Below are 18,095 nucleotides of genomic sequence, written 5' to 3' on the forward strand. Positions count from 1 at the left end.
AAAATCAAAAGAAAGCAGGTCCCTATTGTACAGAAGAACATATTTCTGCAAAATCTCATTCAATTTTAAGTGAGAATTTTAGTTTTTAATATGTTTTTAAACTAAAGTAGACAATTGCTTCTGAAGTTGATGTTAGGGTGTTTCCCATGTCAAAAATTGTTTCTGTTTTCCATTCTTATTTATTAAAGAGTGTTTCAATATTTGGTGACTTGAATAAGTTGATATACAATGGATGTTCAGTGAATTCTTCCAGACTGTTGATGTGACACTTAAGTGTAGAGAGTTATGATTGATTCACATACCTGCTTCCTGATAAAGCAATTGAGTAGCATAATGAAACTCAAGAGATCAGGCCAAGAGAAAGAGCTCCTTGCTGTATTGCCTAATCTCTGTGAGTCTTCCACATTTGTTTCTGTCTATGTGAGTAGAGGTACAGACTGACTTTGTTGTAAACTGTGTTTTAATGTATGTTTGTATAGTGAACAGCGTTTGAAGATTAACATAGTGTTTCTCATCACAGCAAAAAAACAGGTTTATTTACTGTTTAGGAAAATGACAGATAATCTCTCTCTCCAAGTCAAAGGCATACTTGCTACTTGCTGCCTGTTATAAAAGAGATGGTTTCATGTGCTCAGTTTCCCTCTCCTATAATGTACCCCACGGTTGGTGTGGACACAACTTTTTCCTATTCATGTTGCCAAAATATCTTGGCAAAAAGGCCATTACTGGTTACTGATACTGCTATCAGGTATAAATGGCTTTGTGGCAAGGGTCTTGTGTATTTTGTTAGCATCCATTAAACTGGCAGGCTAATTTTATAGTGCTTGAGAGCTAAAGCTAATTTTAATTTCAAAATTTGGTAGCATTGGAAGATGTGGTAAAAAGAAAATAAATAATGATAATTTTGCTGAATTTCTGTGATCAGGCTAACTTATAACAGAATAAAATTACTCAAAGGGGAATATTTGCTCAATTACCAATAAAACCCACCCTTATAATTAGGTAGAGAATAAAAACACATTCTCCTATTCAAGGGGTAATTTTCAGCTGATGGCTGGAAAGTTTTACACATATGTCAGCTGTCGGTAAAAGAGATATTTCATAGCATATCATAGAATCTTGCATATGGTAGGGCTTTTTTTCTGACCAAGGTTTCCACAATTTGCTATTGAAAATATTTCTTAATTTAAAAGAACATATTCTTGAATGCAAAATATGCTCCATCAATATGCACAGAAAAAGCAATAGAAAGAAAGCAAAAATGGAAAGATCAATGTAGATCTACTTCTAGATCTGTATTTCTACCTATCTGTCATATCCTTTATAAAGTGATAAGGGATTTTGGCAACCATTAAGAAAAAGCAAGTAAAGTCATTCTTCTGATAATTTGTTATAGCTCTCTTTGCTCACTATTCTTGTTTCCAAATAATACAACATATAAATGGATTTTATAAAATCCAACCCTAGAGATAAATATCTATATGAGTAAATCCAATAACACTTACAGACATTTTAAATTGCTTTGTGGACCCTTCTTTAAAATAATCATCTTTGGTATGATTATTATTGTTAAGAATTTCAGTAGTTCTGATTTAATTGAATAAAAGATACATAGGAAAACTAAGCAAGTATAACAAATAAAAAATGGTTCTAAAAAGAATTATTCCTAAAGTAAAAAGTTCAATAATATTTCATAAATGATAAGGAAGAAAAGTCAAACTGCAAGTAAAGATTAAAAAGAACTCTATGTATTTTAAAGACTCTGGAGTTCTCCAATAGTTATATCAGACAATATCTGTCCGTGCAGTTGTTGCCTAGGCAGGGAACCAAGTTTTTGGTGCTCTCTGCTCTACCATAACCTCTGAAAACTCTCAACCCAGGCCACATTCTTTATTAAAAGATGACTGGCAAGAATTCTGAAGTTTATATGCATAAAGCATCATTTCTAGTAAAAGACAGAAAACAGTCTGTTATTCAGAATCCTGCTCCATAGAATTTAATGTTTGGCTTTAGTACCCATGCTTAACTCATGGACCTGGTAGTGAAACTTCCAAAAAGAGACACTAACATGACCAAAAAGAAATTTAAGATTGGGAGGAAGAGGAAACTAAGGAAGAAGAAAGAAAGAAAACTTATTACCTATTATAATGACATTAGGAGTTGAAGGCAAGCTAAAAATGCCTCCTTATTCTGTAAGTTGTTATTGAAGACTTAAGGATAATAATGAATATATATAAATCCACTTACCCAAACTACATGAAATAACTTGTGCAATGATACAGATTGGTAGAAAGATTTACTTGGAATGTCTTAGAAAAAAAAAAAAGGATGTATAAACAATATGCATAACTTTCAATCCAGGAACCATTATCCATTTGTAAAATATTATCCAATGAATACAAGATTCCGACCAAACAAATTAAAAATAGATTATGGAACTAAGAAAGGCAAAGATACAGAGAGGAAGAAAAAGCCCTGAAAGATGAGCCAGATTAAAATGTGAATGGAGGAGAACAGTGGCATATGAGAGTGACAGAGGGCAGTGAGTAGCCTACCCTAGGCAGAGACAATAAAGAAACAAAATAAATCTGAGCACAGTTTAGTTATTTTTCAAATTATTATTAGCATTATGTGCTGGCAACTATAAACAATGTCTCCTTTTATTGAGCCACTGAAGGGGAAAATACCTGTAATATTCTCCAGGTTTTCACTGTCTTTTATCTATACCAGTCAGTTGTCCAATCTGTTGTCAATCTGGGAGTGTATGGAGCCCAAAGCTGAAGAACTGGGCAACTTTCTTAAACTGCTAAGGCTGAAATATTTTAATCAGTCAGGGATGTAATAGCTACCTCAGCATTTCCAGAGACATTTGAAACCCCTGAAATCTCACGTATTCTACTCTTACAAAAAGTCGAGGAATAAATGAAAAACTTAAGAATATCACTGAATCCATCTCATTTCCACAAACTATTGAATAAAAATAAATTCACCAGCTTTTGCAGCCATCCTTATTTTTCAGGAAAGGTTTAGTGTTATCTGTTGGAAAGACAATAATCTAAAATGTGAACAAAGAAGAAATGTTAATCTTCTTTGTAATTCATTGATAATTTATGAGTGTGAGAGATGTCAGCAATTTACCAATTTTAATTATGTCACAGAACTCACTTATAGAAAGCATTTGTGACACTGGGACCCATGAAACCATTTTTCCCTCCTAGGCCTCCAGGCCTGTGATGATGGGAGAGACTACTGAGAAGGTATCTCAACTGCCTTCAAGGCATTTTCCCCATTGTCTTGGCCGTCAAACTTTGGATCCTAAGTACTTGTGCAAATTTATGCAGCCAGCTTGAATTCCTCATCAGAAAATGGGATCTTCTTTTTTACCACATGGCCAGGTTGCAAATTTTTCAAACTTTTATGCTCTGCTTTCCCTTTACATATAAGTTTCAGTTTCAGATCATCTCTTTGTTCACACACATAAGCTTATGATGTTAGAAGCAGAGAGATTACATCTTGAATGCTTTGCTGCTTAGAACTTTCTTCTGCCAGATACCCTAAATCATCTCACTCAATTCAAAGTTCCACAGATCTCTACAACTGGGGCACAATGCCTCTAACGTCTTTGTTAATGTGTAACAAAAGTGACATTTGCTCCAGTCCCCAGTAAGTTCCTCATAACCATCTGAGAACACCTCAGCCTGGGCCTCACTGTCTATATCACTACCAGCATGTTGGTCAGACCATTCAACAAGTCTCTAGGAAGATCCAAACTTTTCCTGATCTTCATGTCTTCTACTGAGCACTTCAAACTCTTCCAACCTCTGTCCATTACACAATTTCAAAGCTGCTTCCACATTTCCAGGTATATTTATAGCAATGCCCCACTTCCCAGTACCAATTTTCTGTATTAGTCTGTTTTTGCATTACTATAAAAACCTACCTGAGACTGAGTAATTTATGAAGAAAAGAGGTGTAACTGGCTCAGAGTTCTGCAGGCTATATAGGAAGCATAGATGGGGATGCCTCAGGATACTTACAATTATGGCAGAAGGTAAGGGGAAGCAAGCATGCCTACTTTGCTGGAGCATGAGGAAGAGAGAGAAGAGGGAAGTGTTTCTAAACAACCAGATTTCACGAGAACTGACTCACTATGACAGGAACAGCAAGGAGGATGTCTACCCCATGATTCAGTCACCTCTCATCAGGCCACTCCTCCAACACTGGGGATCACAATTTGACATGAGATTTGGATGAGGAAACATATCTAAACCATATAAAGTCTCTTTTCTGTCTCTGTGTTCCTAAAACCTAAGTATCTCCTAGGTTGTAAGAGTTTAAAGAATGTGGGTTGAATGAATGCCTAAATACATTTAGACTTTTTTAGATTCACTGAGGTATAATTCACAAAAAAATACACATTTAAAGTATACAAGGTGATGACCTCACATAAGTATACATTGTGAAATGATTATCATAATAAAGTTAACACACCCATCGCCTCACATGTTTTCTTAAAAATGAGAATATCTAAGGTCTACTCTCCTAACATATTTAAAATGTAGTTATGCCTTATTTAGTGATGAGGATAATTTCTGAGAAATGAATGCATCCTTAGGCAATTTTATGGTTAATGGACCATCACAGCATGTACTTACACAAACCTTGATGGAATAGCTTACTACACACCTACACTATATGGCAAAGCCTATTGCTCCTAGACTACAAACCTGTATAGCATGTGACTGTACTGAGTACTGTAGGCAATAGTAACAAAATGGTATTTGTGTTTCTAAACACCTAAACAGAAAAGGCTTAGTAAAAATATGGCATAAAATGTAAAAAAAAAAAGATTTAAAAAGCATATAGTGTATTTACCATGAATGGAGCGTGTAAGACTGGAAGTTACTCTGGGTGAGTCAGTGAGTGAATGTGAGGATCTAGAACATTACTGTACAATACTGTAAACCTTATGAAGACTGGAAACCTAGGCTACACTATATTGATTTTTTAAAGTTCTTTAGTTCTTTCTTCAATAATAAATTAACCTTAGCTTACTATAACTTTTTTTACTTTTGTTAACTTTTTGACTCTTTTGTAGTAACTCTTAGCTTAAAGCACACACACATTGTACACGTACAAAAAATATTTTCTTTCTTCACATACTAGTTCTATATTTTGCTATTTTTTAAACTTTTTTTCTTTTACTTTCTAAACATTTTGTTAAAAACTAAGATATACACAGATTAGACTAGGCCTACACAGGGTCAGCTTCAGCATTGTCACTGTCTTCTACATCCACATCTTGTACCACTGGTAGGTCTATAGGGGCACTAACACATGTGGAGCTGTCATCTCTTATGATAACAATGCCTTCTTCTTGAATGTCTCCTGAAGGGCCTGCCTGAGGCTCTTCTTGAGAAGCTATCACTCTTTTATGGAATATGTCCATGGTGGTTTGCTTGGTTTATTTCTTTTCTTCATTATATGTCTGCTTGTAAGCAGATAATGTACCAGGAATACCCCTGCATATCAATAAAAACCTTGCAGAGTTGTGGTTTATGTTTTCAAACATTTTAAAGGGCTTATTAAGATCTGCAAAAGCTTCTGCTGAACCTTCACTGTGAATTTACTTGAGGGGTTTTTCTTTTCCTTCTCTTGCAGTTTTCTTTTCTCTAGCCTCTTCTTCAGCTCTATAATTCTCTTCCAGTTCCAACAACTCCACATTAGTCAATTTCTCACGAACCACCTCTAGGAGCTCCTCAATGTCATCTTTACTAACACTCAGGTAAAAGTTGTTCACCTTCTCAATCACAGCCTTGACTTTTGCAACCACCTTATCCTTGGAAAATCCTTTGAAGTCATAGGTGAACCTCTTCAACGTCTTCTTCCAACTGCCATTCATACACTCTTTGTGACATCACCCCAGGCCCAAGAAAAGTTCTTAATGCAGTCATAGATGTTACAGTCCTTCCAGGATTGCATCAAGGTCTTCTCAGTGTCTTCCTCAGTTGAAGTAATAGCCTGGGCAAAGCTTATTCTCCACTAGTAGGACTTAAAACCGCTATAACTGTGATTCCATTGGTTGTATCAAAGTGGAATTTGGAGAGAGAAATGACACTTTGATATTAGGATGATAATCACCAATACAAGGAGGATATGTAGAAACATAAATAAGCAAAAATTTCAAAGCTATATTATTCTGTAAACGGCAGTTCTCCATTTTGCTGGCAGAGCAATTTAGGAGGGCATCTTGAAAGAGGAGCTGAGCCATCCTTGACTGCTTATTGCTCCTGTAATACACTGGCAGTATGTGCTTATTGATATGCTTGAAGGGCATGGGGTTCTCACTGACAGCTCACAAAATGTTTCACTTTGTATTCTGCAACATTGCCTTCAAGCAAGACTGTTTTCCTGTCCTTAAGAGACTGGAAACCTGGCACTGACTTGGCATCCTTATGGATGAAAGTCCTTTTAGGTATCTGTTTCCAGAATAGAAATGTTACATCCATATTGAAGATTTGCTCAGGCAAGTAATTTCCCTCCACTATCAGATTATCTAGAGTTTTCAAAAATTCTTCAGCTGCCTTCACATTAGCACTTACAGGATTACCACTTGCTTTCACATTATCCAAAGCATCACAATTATTGAATCATTTATACCACCCAGAGCTAGCAGTAAACTCAATTTTATAGTAGAGTACGGCCTTTACTTTGCTCACTGCAAACAAACTTTTTGCTTTTGTGCTTTTGCCTGATTGTCATGATGCTGAGAGATATGTGTTTATGTGTGTGGTTTTCAATCTAGGTCATTAGAAATTTCTCTATATCTGAGATAAGCCTTTATTAAATTTTGTGTCTCCTTATCTTCAATAAAGCAGGTCCTTTAGCATCTTTCATCACTTGATTCTTGTTCTTCAAAATTGTCGCTATGGTGGAATAGCACATGTCTGACTGGTGAGTAATAACCAACCATCACTGATTTTCCATTTTTATAGTCCTTAATCACTTTAATTTTGCTTCCAGGTTAATCACTTGAGTTGGCTTCGTCCTGGCAACATTAGCACAGGATTTTGTATGATTAGGGGCCATGATGAACAAAACAACACTAGATTAAATTAAGCACAAGAGAAAATGATGCAGTCAAGAGACTTGGTAAATATGACATGTATGAGGCTGCTGTCAACATAACAGGGCATACTGTTTTACAGTAACCTTTTTTTAATAAGCAGATGTAATATATTCTAAAATAATGATAATTAAAAGCATAGTATAGTAAATACTTAAAGCAGTAACATAGCCATTTATTATCATTATGAAGTATTGTGCATGTAAATAATTGTATGTGCTATACATTTATACAAATGGCAATGCAGTAAGTTTGTTAACAGCAACATTACCACAAACATATGAGTTATGCCTTGTCTTATGATGTTATGATAGCTTCCACTTCCTTAGGCAACAGGAATTTTCCAAGTGCACTATAATCTTTTATTTTATTTTTTTATTTTTATTTTCTTTCCATCTTTTGTTTTTGGTTCAAGGGGTACATGTGCAGGTTTGTTACATGGGTAAGCTGGATGTCATGGGAGTTTGGTGTACTGTTAATTTTGTCACCCAGGTAATCAGCATAATACTCCACAGGTAGTTTTTCAATCTTCACTCTCCTCCCCGGCTCCACTCTCAAGTATGCTCAGTATTTTGTTTTCTTCTCTGTATTCAGATGTACTCAATGTTTAGCTCCTACTTGTAAGTGAGAATCTGCAGTATTTGTGTTTTTTTCCTACATTAACTTGCTTAGGATAATGGCCTTCAGCACCACCCATGTTGCTGACAAAAATATTACTTTGTTCTTTTTTATGGCTTTGTGGTTTATGGAGCCACCAACATATATGCAATTTGTTGTTGACTGAAATGTCCTTCTGTGGTACATGGCTGTATGTAATACACTATTATTAACTATAATCACCCTACTTTACATCGGACCCTCAGAATATATTCATCTTATAACTTACATTTTATATTTTTTGATAAATAACATCTCCCTATTCCTCCCAACCCTGCCACTGGCAACCACCATTACACTCTTCGTTTTGACTTTTTTAAAGATACCACATTGTGATGGTTAATGCTGACTGTCAACTTGATTGGATTGAAGGATGCAAAGTATTGTTCCTGGTGTGTCTGTGAGGATATTGCCAAAGGAGGGATTAACATGTGAGTCAGTGGTCTGGCAGATGCAGACCCGCCCTCAGTCTGGGTGGGCACCATCTAATCAGCCCCCAACACAGCTAGGATGAAAACAGGCAGAAGAACATGGAAGGACTAGACTGGCTGAGTCTTCTTCTGTGTTTCTTCAGTGTTGGATGCTTCCTGCTGTTGAACATCAGACTCCCAAGTTCTGCAGCTTTTGGACTCTTGGTCTTACACCAGTGATTCACCAGGGGCTTTCAGGCCTTCAGCCACAGACTGAAGGCTGCACTCTTGGCTTTCCTACTTTTGAGGTTTTGGTACTCTCACTGGCTTCCTGATTCCTCAGTTGGCAGACAGCCTATTGTGGGACTTCACCTTGGGATCATATGAGTCAATACTCCTAATATATGCCCCTTCATATATTCATCTATCCAATTATTTCTGTCCCCTTTAAGAACCCTGACTAATACACACATATAAATGACACTGTATAGTATTTGTCCTTCTCTGACTGGCTTATTTCATTTAACATAATGCCCTCTATTTTCACACATATCATCACAAATGCCAGGATTTTCTTTTTTCTATGAATAAATATTATTTGTGTGTATGTGTGTATAAAATCTCACAACTTCTTTATCCTTTTCATCTGACAATAGACACTTAGGTTGCTTCCATATATTGGCTATGGTGAATAGTGCTGCAATGAACATGACCCTGCAAATCTCCTGGGGTGAGATGAGGAACCCCAGGGTGTATACCCCAGACAATGTAGCTGCTTTACATCTACACTCCCATCAGCAGTGCAAAGGGTCTTATGTTCCTATATCTCTACTTACATTTGGCTTTATCCAACTTTCTGAATGTTCCCAACTCTTTAGGAGTAACGTGATTGCACTGTTGCCTTAAGTTGCATTGACTAACTCTGAATATCTTGAAACCTTTTATGATCCTCCTCTCTGTGACTTGCTTCCTTATACAATTTGTTCATTGTGCTATAGAATTGCTGTATGTTTCTTGATTATTTGCAGGCATCCCTTGCCTATTCTTGATAGTAATCACTTTTCATTTTCTGATATAACAAATAACTTCTAGTATTCTTTCAATTGTCTTTTAATTTTGGATCAAAAAATTAAATGTGAAAAGTAAATTTTTGGAATTAATAGGATAAAATTTAAGTAAATATCTTTATGACCTTGGGACTGAAGGGTAAGTAATGTGCTTCAAAATCAAAAAGCCAAACACAAGCATTTGATAATTTTCTTAAAATAAGAATTTCAGATCACAAATATCCATCATGGACAAAGCTGAGAGACAATTTTTTAAATATTTTATTTTGTTTCTTTTAAAATGCCAACCACCAAATTATTACTAAAATTAATTCATATCAATTCTCAAGCTCATCTTTATTCTGATTAATTTTGACCCAGAGTTGTTTCTACACACTTCACTGGGTCTAGTCCTTTTTTATCCCATGCTTTGGTCACCCCTCATGTGTTCCATCAAAATAAAGCACTTTAATATCTGCCTCTGCCACAAGGAACCTTTCCTGTCTGCTCTTTGCCAATGTCTGATCTAATCATATTTGTTCTATTTGAATTGTAATTAAATTTAATTCTGGCACAGTGAAAAGCAGAGTGGTACATTGGAATAAAGGAAAAATTATTAAGGCATACACCATGGAGGAACAAAACAGATAGAGAAAGTCATAGCTGCATACACTAGAAAGATGTTTCAGCAACGGTTACTATAAACGGAAGCTGAAACTCCTGTATGCTACTAATAATGCACAAACATTTACTTGCAACTAAATACATCAGCCATAAGTACACGATTAGCAGAGTTTATAGTGCAGAGCTCAGAAATTCCATGACATTCAGTCCTACTCCTGTTCTTACCTTCTGAAAAGTATTTATTCTGTGTGTGGCTTACAAAGCAAAGTATTTAATCATCTCATAATCCTAACACCCTAAAATACAAATGTAAGAAGGAAATCATCTGTTTAACCCTGTCACTTGAAAATAATAAAAATGAAAGACCAATTATCTCAATTACTCCTGTCCTAGGAAAAAACTGCTTTCCTTTTTTATTACGGGAAAAAGTAGACATAATAATTAGTTTTAAGCATGTTTGAATATCAGCAAATAATTTTTTGGCTGGGTATAGTAGCTCATGCTTGTAATCCCAGCACTTTGGGAGGCCATGGCAGGCAGATCACCTGAGGTCAGGAGTTCGAGACCAGCCTGACCAACATGGAGAAACCCCATCTCTACTAAAAGGACAAAAAAAATTACCTGAGCATGGTGGCAGGTGCCTGTAATCCCAGCTACTTAGGAGGCTGAAGCAGGAGAATTGCTTTAACCCAGGAGGCAGAGGTTGTGGTGAGCCGAGAGTGCGCCATTGCACTCCCGCCTGGGCGACAAGAGTGAAACTCCATCTCAAAAAAAAAAAAAAAAAAAAAAGAAAACAACAATTTTTCTCAGTAACCATGCTTCTGCATGCAAACCAATTATTGGGAGTTCTTTATTTCCAAAGTGAGTCAATCAGGAATGGACTTGCCCCAATGAAGCAGCCCAGTGTCACCCATTGAACCTGGCTTCCACAGCAGCATCAACTCATGCTTTCTCTACTACTTGATACCTTCATTTCAACCTATCCAAAATCTCCTACATCAGATCAGTTATGTTCTATATTCAGAAATTATGATTATGGATGATTAGCATAATTATCTGTTGTTTAAATTGGCAATGGATTCCATTTTAGCGTTTCTTTTTTTTTTTTTTTTTTAATATTCAAGCAATGAGTGCTAGTCCCATCCTTTTATGGCATTTAAAAGCATTGTAAGTAATTTACAGAATATTATAAAGTACACCCGGAGCCAGAAACAAGAGAAAATGGCCTTCTTTCTTAGCAGGGTAATTTTTGGAAATACTTATTTACATATCAGGACATCTTCAAGCTAAGTTGTTGATAGAAATATCACCCAAAATATTGAAATAAGTGGATTATGTGTACAGTTTCCAAAATAATATGAATCTGTATACATTATAAAATGGTTATGTATTAACATTTGAATTTTAAAATATTAAATAGTAAATTTTGGTAAATTAGATTTATTAAATAAGTACTCAATCTCTCACAGAAAATATATTTTAATACATCAAAAATATCCCCAAACAATTATTTTTCACTCTCACTTTTATAAACTAAACAATTATGTTCAGGATATATTAGCCCATTTACCCAACATCACATGATCCATCATTGTCCTTTTATATCTCTCTATATGTATCTCATCTTTGGTCAGCCTTCCTAGAGTCCTAATTTCATACATTTCTTGGCCATGTTTTTTTCAAGGTGTAATAAAAAGTCCTGTGATTCTCACCTACAACGAAAGTATCACCTTATAGCTTATCAAGCAATCTTTGATAAGCTTTGATAGTCTAAGCCTTTTCTGATTAAATTCTTTTGAATTGGCTATAACTTCTTAAATATCTTATCTGTACCCCTTTGGTATTTCTCTGAATTTTCCATATCTTGCTTTGAGTATTTCTTTATAATTTTCTGAATCCTAGTCCCCTATGGATTCACTGTACAGAGTCATTCCAGTTAGACCTCAGATCATGAGCCTCCTCCTCGGTTTGGTTTCTTAGCCCTGCATTAGTTTCGAGTCTAGCAATATCTAAGGGAGCGTCCCTTTGTTTGTTGTTTTCTTTAAAATAATAATATTTGAGGGTATTTTATTTTTATTTTTTTATATCTCTTTAATGGCTTTTAAGATCTCATTTTCCCCTTCGTATCTTAGTAACATCTCCTCTAAGATATAACTCATGTTTGAAAGAAAGCATACAATCTTTTCCTCTAGCTTAGTCTTTTAAAAATTTTGCCTTTGTTCTATGATTGTACATGTTATCGACTTATTCTATCCTCCTTAGATTCCCGGAAAACCTGGTTCCTGGAGACAGAATATTTTAAACAGACTTTTAAATTAAAAAAAAAAAAGAGTAGAAAATATGTGCAGCCTGTCTAAGCCTGGAACAAATAAAGTCAAAAATGTAACAGACTTATAAGCTCCGTAATTTGAATGGTATTTACCTGAATTTTAAAAGCAAATATTGTTAAAAAACAGTAGAGGGGAAAACCAATTGTTCTGCCCTTTTATGTTCAAATGTACTGTATACAAAACATTTTATTTCCCCTATGGTTAAATTGTTGCCACTTGCAGAGAAAGTGATTGTTTTAAGATTCCCAGGAAGACCAGTGCAACCTGTGTATGCTGGTTACTCACACATGCTTTAGGCATGACAAACCCAGCTTTTTGTGTTTAAGTCTGGGTCACACAAACTTGGTGAAAGGCATTTCCATAAAGTGCAACCTCAAACTAGGATCAAAATATCCTTGACCTAAGTCGTAGGCCTCAGCTACATGGCAACAGACTAACTGCTCCATTTAAACAGCTTCAGTCACAATAACATGCTACCAAACCTTCCTGCCTTGATAAAAGATTACTATCGTTCCCGAATTCCACTCTGTCAGTCTCTTAATATCCCCACCCTCAATAATGATGCTTCATTTTATCTAATAAAAATATTCCTTTTATTTCTTGCTCCGAACAATTGCTATAGTTAGAGCATAAAATTTTAGCAGCTGAAGACAAAAATGGCTATTACCAAAAGAAATTAGGATCAAGAATATAGCTTTAAGCTAAGGGGCTTGTTAATGTGGCTCCCAGAATGAAGTTTTTTACCTCTTGAGGCCAGAATGTGGTGTGCAAACTTGTGACTTCCTCATATGACCCTGTTCCTGTAAAATTTGAATAAGAAGACTGGAATGTAAACTTTTGTGGTCAACAATCCCTTAAGCAAGAAAGGGGAAAGAAGAAATGGGCTGAGGAGCATGCCTTCTCTCAGACTCTCATAATATATTAATTAATCTTTCTTCTTCACTGTGTAGGAGTAAATGAAGGTGCTGAGAGAGTCTAGAATATTGACTCTAATAGTAGCCCTTCCCCCAGCGAAATAAAAACCATCACCAACAATCTCTTGTGTGAGGTCTGTGCATCCAGGTACACATCATTTCCTTCCAAAGATGACTGAGCTTGGTATTTCTCTTGTATCTACCTTGATTGTCAACATAGAATCTTATTCTATTACCGTTAATGTTGTGTTAGTCCATTTGCATTGCTATAAAGGAATATCTAAGGCTGAGTAATTTATAAAGAAAATAGGTTTATTTGGTCCACAGTTCTGCAGGCTGTATAAGCACAATACCAAAACATCAGCTTGGCTTCCGTGGAGGTCTCCAGAAGTTTTTACTCATGGTGGAATGTGAAGGGGGAGCAGGCATATCACGTGGCAAGAGAGGGAGCAAGAGAGAAAGAAGGAGAGAGATTCCTTTCAGCAAACAGAGAGATTCTTTTTAATAACTAGATCTCACATGAAATTACCACTGCGAGGACACTATGCTATTCACGAGGGATACCTCCTCATGATCCAAACACCTCCTGCCAACCTCCATCTCCCACACTGAATATTACATTTCATCATGAATTTTGGAGGGGACAAACATTCAAAACATACCAGATGTTATGTCAGTAAAAACATATTTTATTTAGAATTACTTTGAGACATTAAAATACCACCTGTGCTATGTTTTGTTTGTTTCAAAAAGCACTGACATGCTCAGCAGCAATTCTTTATTTACTCTAAGCTCCACATATGTTGTATATGTCCCCTCTAGAGAATTTCCAAAGATTGGTGATTGCAAGCTAAATCTGTGTTTGGGATTGTGCCATGCTGTTTTATTGTCATAAGTTAAAATTTTGAAAGTCTAGAAAAGTGACAATAGCAATAAGATGAGGTAAATATACTTCAAATATTTATTCCATGATTTCTAAAACACACAAGGGAAGGCTAATGTGGAGAATGGCTTTGTTTCAATTATTTCAAGGAACGGTCTTCTTGCCACGTATTATGTGGGAAATAGCTACTTTATTTTTCCAAGTTCATAATAATTACATAAGGGAAGTGAAAAATATAAGAATATTAATGCAGAGAGAACTAGTGAAATGTGATAGCAGAGGTAAAGCTATTTTAGATAAAACAGAATACATATAACAAGAAAAAGGAAAACAAAATAAGGTGAAATGTGAAAGAGGAATATATTTAAAAGAAAGAAGCCACTGTAAAAAAAACTTAGGGAGAAAAAGTCAAGAGTGAAATCCATTTTCAATAGTACTATTCTATTATTAAAAAAAGCAGTTTGATGTATCTATGACTACAGGTGGCAGAACTAATTGGAAAAAGTGGTATTTATAAGGGAGAAACGTTGGTGTCCCTTTAAAACTTTATCATAACTCAATAGAATATAGTATATGAAAACTTTTCAGATTATGAATATGGCAAAATGGAAATAAATAATAATCAGGCTGCTGATTACAAAAAAAATCAATCAAGACTAAGTACAATAAAGCAAACAATAAAATGACAGCAATATATTTTTAAATAAACAAAACAAAAGATAAAAACTCCTTATCATTGTATCTAAAACTGTAGGCTTCATGATATCATATCCTGCAAATAACTGCCTGACCAAAGAACTTCTCTCTCAGTCATGATTCATCTGTAGTTAAATATTATACTTATATTGAGATACTTACGTAAATGTTTTCTCTCTAAAGAAATGTTTTTTCCTACATATTTTTTAAAAATCTTATTTGCATTGACATTTATTACATATTTATTCAATTAATCTTTTAAAAATATAGAAAGTAATTTCCTTACAAAATTCCATTTATATTGAAGTTTAGTAATTTTTTGACTGCCTTTTCATTTAAGACCCTGTTTATTTTTTCATGCTGCCCTGCCTTATCAGTCTTCTCATTTCAAAATCTATCTGCTTTTACTCTCTGAATGTGTTCATCCTTCTGGCCCCCAGACCCTTACACATTTAGTTTATTCTTCTAGATATATGATATACTCATGTCTAACTCTTACTCATCCTTTGGATCTGAGCTTAGAGATTATTTCTTCTTAGAGACTTTCATTCTCTTCTGTGATTCAACATCTTGTTCTGCATAACACTCATTTCCATTATTCTTCACCAATCTCTGTCTTTCCTGCTAATCCACATACACAATGAAGATAACTAATATCTCTGTCTTGTTTTCCATGTTTCATCATCTCTGTAACTAAGAGATTGGTGAATTATATGTTCTAAATACATTATATGTAAAATAAATGTTCTTTTAATGGTTATAATTACTAGCTTATTTTAACATTCTGCTTTTTAATAAATATAGGTACTATGTCTTGTTTTATTAAAATATTTAGTTTTTATTTATCCTGACCATTATTGTAGTGAAATGACATGTAGTGCCTTTAAGTATTCTCTTCTAATAAAATGATGAAATATGATATTTATCCACTTATATCCATTGGTTATTAAACATTTATTATGTCTTATGTGTCAGGCTTAAGGGAGCACTCCCCAGTAACTATTTTCAATGCTACTGAAAACAAAAGAGGATTGGATGATAATTAATTGAAGAACAGGCTATTATAATTATAATTAGCTATGTTAATATAGCTAAAGATTGAAAGACAAACCTCTTTTATGCTTCAATAATTGTTATAGTTCACCTTGAAAAGTAGATTTCTGTGTCTACATGTTCTACTTGCTGAAATATATTTGTAAGACTATGTTATTGAGGTGTTATTGACATACAAATGCTGTACATATTTAATGTATACCACTTGATAAGTTTGGAGATAAGTATATATCCTTGAAACCATCATCACAGACTATGACATAAATCTATGCAACATCTTCAAAAGTTTTCTCCAATCATCTTATTTATTATTATTTTTAGTGATGAGAACAAAACATAAGGTCTACCCTCTTACCAAATTTTTAAGTATACAATACAATATTATCAACTGTAGGTGCTACGCTGTACAGTAAATTTCTAGGACTTAGGCATCTTATATAACCATACCTTTGAACCCTGACTAATACCTCCCTCAGCCTCTGGCAACTACCATTCCACTCTTTGCTTTCATGAGTTTTTCTACTTTAGAGTCATAACATAAGTGATATCATGAAGCAGTTGTCCTTCTGTGTCGGTTAAAAATGTTTTTATTTGTTTTAAATTACATTTAGTATATATTTAGCTTAACTAAATATTCATTAAAACAATTTTTTAAATGTTTAGATTTAAATTGTTTTATACTGCACTAAATTTCTATTCTGTTAGTAACAAACTATTGTTACGTAACTTTATGAATTAAACAAATGTTATTAATAAGACAAAAAATTCAATAAGCAAGCACATTTTTGAGACTAGAAATATAACATGTTTCCCAAATTATGATTTACTATGTCATGCAACTAAAATTTTATTAGGTAACAATGTAAGAAAGTAAATAAAAAATGAATGTTCATTAGAAAATAATTATGATGTCAGTCTTGTAATAATAGGAACTTAATATATTGAATACCAAATTTTCCAAAAGCATTATTAAAGCACATGTATATTAAAGTTCAAAAATACTTTAGAAAATTCTTATGTATTTATGTGCAATCACTTTCTAATTCACTTAATCTTCCAAAATTGTCTTTCACATATGTCTTTCTCTTTTTAATATATTATTTTCAGCCTAGTATTTGTGAACTATATATGCCCCATTTTAATTTCTTAAATATTTTATAATAAATTATCTTCAATTCCAATAAAAGATAATGCTGATGATATTTTTAAATTTAGTGTCATAAAATTAATTCCTGAATATTAAATAGTATCAAGGCAAAAGCACTAATAAAAATATTGAAAGTAAAAATGTTAATATGATAACTTATATTTAAATGTCTGCATTTATCTGTAGCAACTGTTTTGGGATATTTAATATTTCTTTTTTCTTATTTGCTTTCTCATTCTAAATTATATTTTAAAGTCACCTTAAACAGTTAATGGCTTCTCAGAATACTTTTAAATACACAGCAAAAAAAATCTTCTCTAGAAAATTTAGTTAATGTTATGTTACATTAAAATGTGTATGAATTCATTATTAAGTTTATTTAAATTGGATGTCGAGAAATATGAACAGTTCGTTAAGTGATACAAGTGAAAAGTAAGATTCAGAATAAAATTGGTTGAAGAACGGTAAGGTGATGCATACAGCAATGTTTTTATGAAGCTATGTTACTCTATACTTTATTAGGAATTGTAAGTAAACACTAAAACAACAAAAAGCCCTGCACATATCTTTACTTTTACAACTAAGAATGCCATTGTATTAGTCTGTTTACACACTGCTATAAAGACACTATTGGAGACTGAATAATTTATAAAGGAAAAAGGCTTAATTGACTCACAGTTTCACATGGCTGGGAAGGCCTCAGAAAACTTACAATCATGGTGAAAGGGGAAGCAGGCACATCTTACATGGTGGGAAGTGAGAGACAGAGAGAGAGAGAAAAAGAGAGAAAATAAAAAGCCAGGGGAAACTGCCATTTAGAAAACCATCAGCTCTCATGAGAATTCCCTCACTATCAGGAGAACATCATGAGGGAAACTGCCCCCATGATCCAGTCACCTCCTACCAGGTCTCTCCCTCAACACCTGTGGATCCCAATTCAAGATGCAATTTCACTGCGGACACACAGCCTAACCATATCAGCCATTTTAATTGAAAGGGATCATAGCCAGCTGCAGTGGCTCACGCCTGTAATCCCAGCACTTTGGGAGGCAGAGGCAGGCAGATCACCTGAGTTCGAGACGAGCCTGACCAACATGGAGAAACCCCGTCTCTACTAAAAATACAAAATTAGCTGGGCGTGGTGGCACATGCCTGTAGTCCCAGCTACTCAGGAGGCTGAGGCAAGAGAATAACTTGAACCCTGGAGGC

The sequence above is a fragment of the Pan paniscus genome, chromosome 14, assembly GCF_029289425.2.
Source record: "Pan paniscus chromosome 14, NHGRI_mPanPan1-v2.0_pri, whole genome shotgun sequence".
NCBI classification, from domain to species: domain Eukaryota; kingdom Metazoa; phylum Chordata; class Mammalia; order Primates; family Hominidae; genus Pan; species Pan paniscus.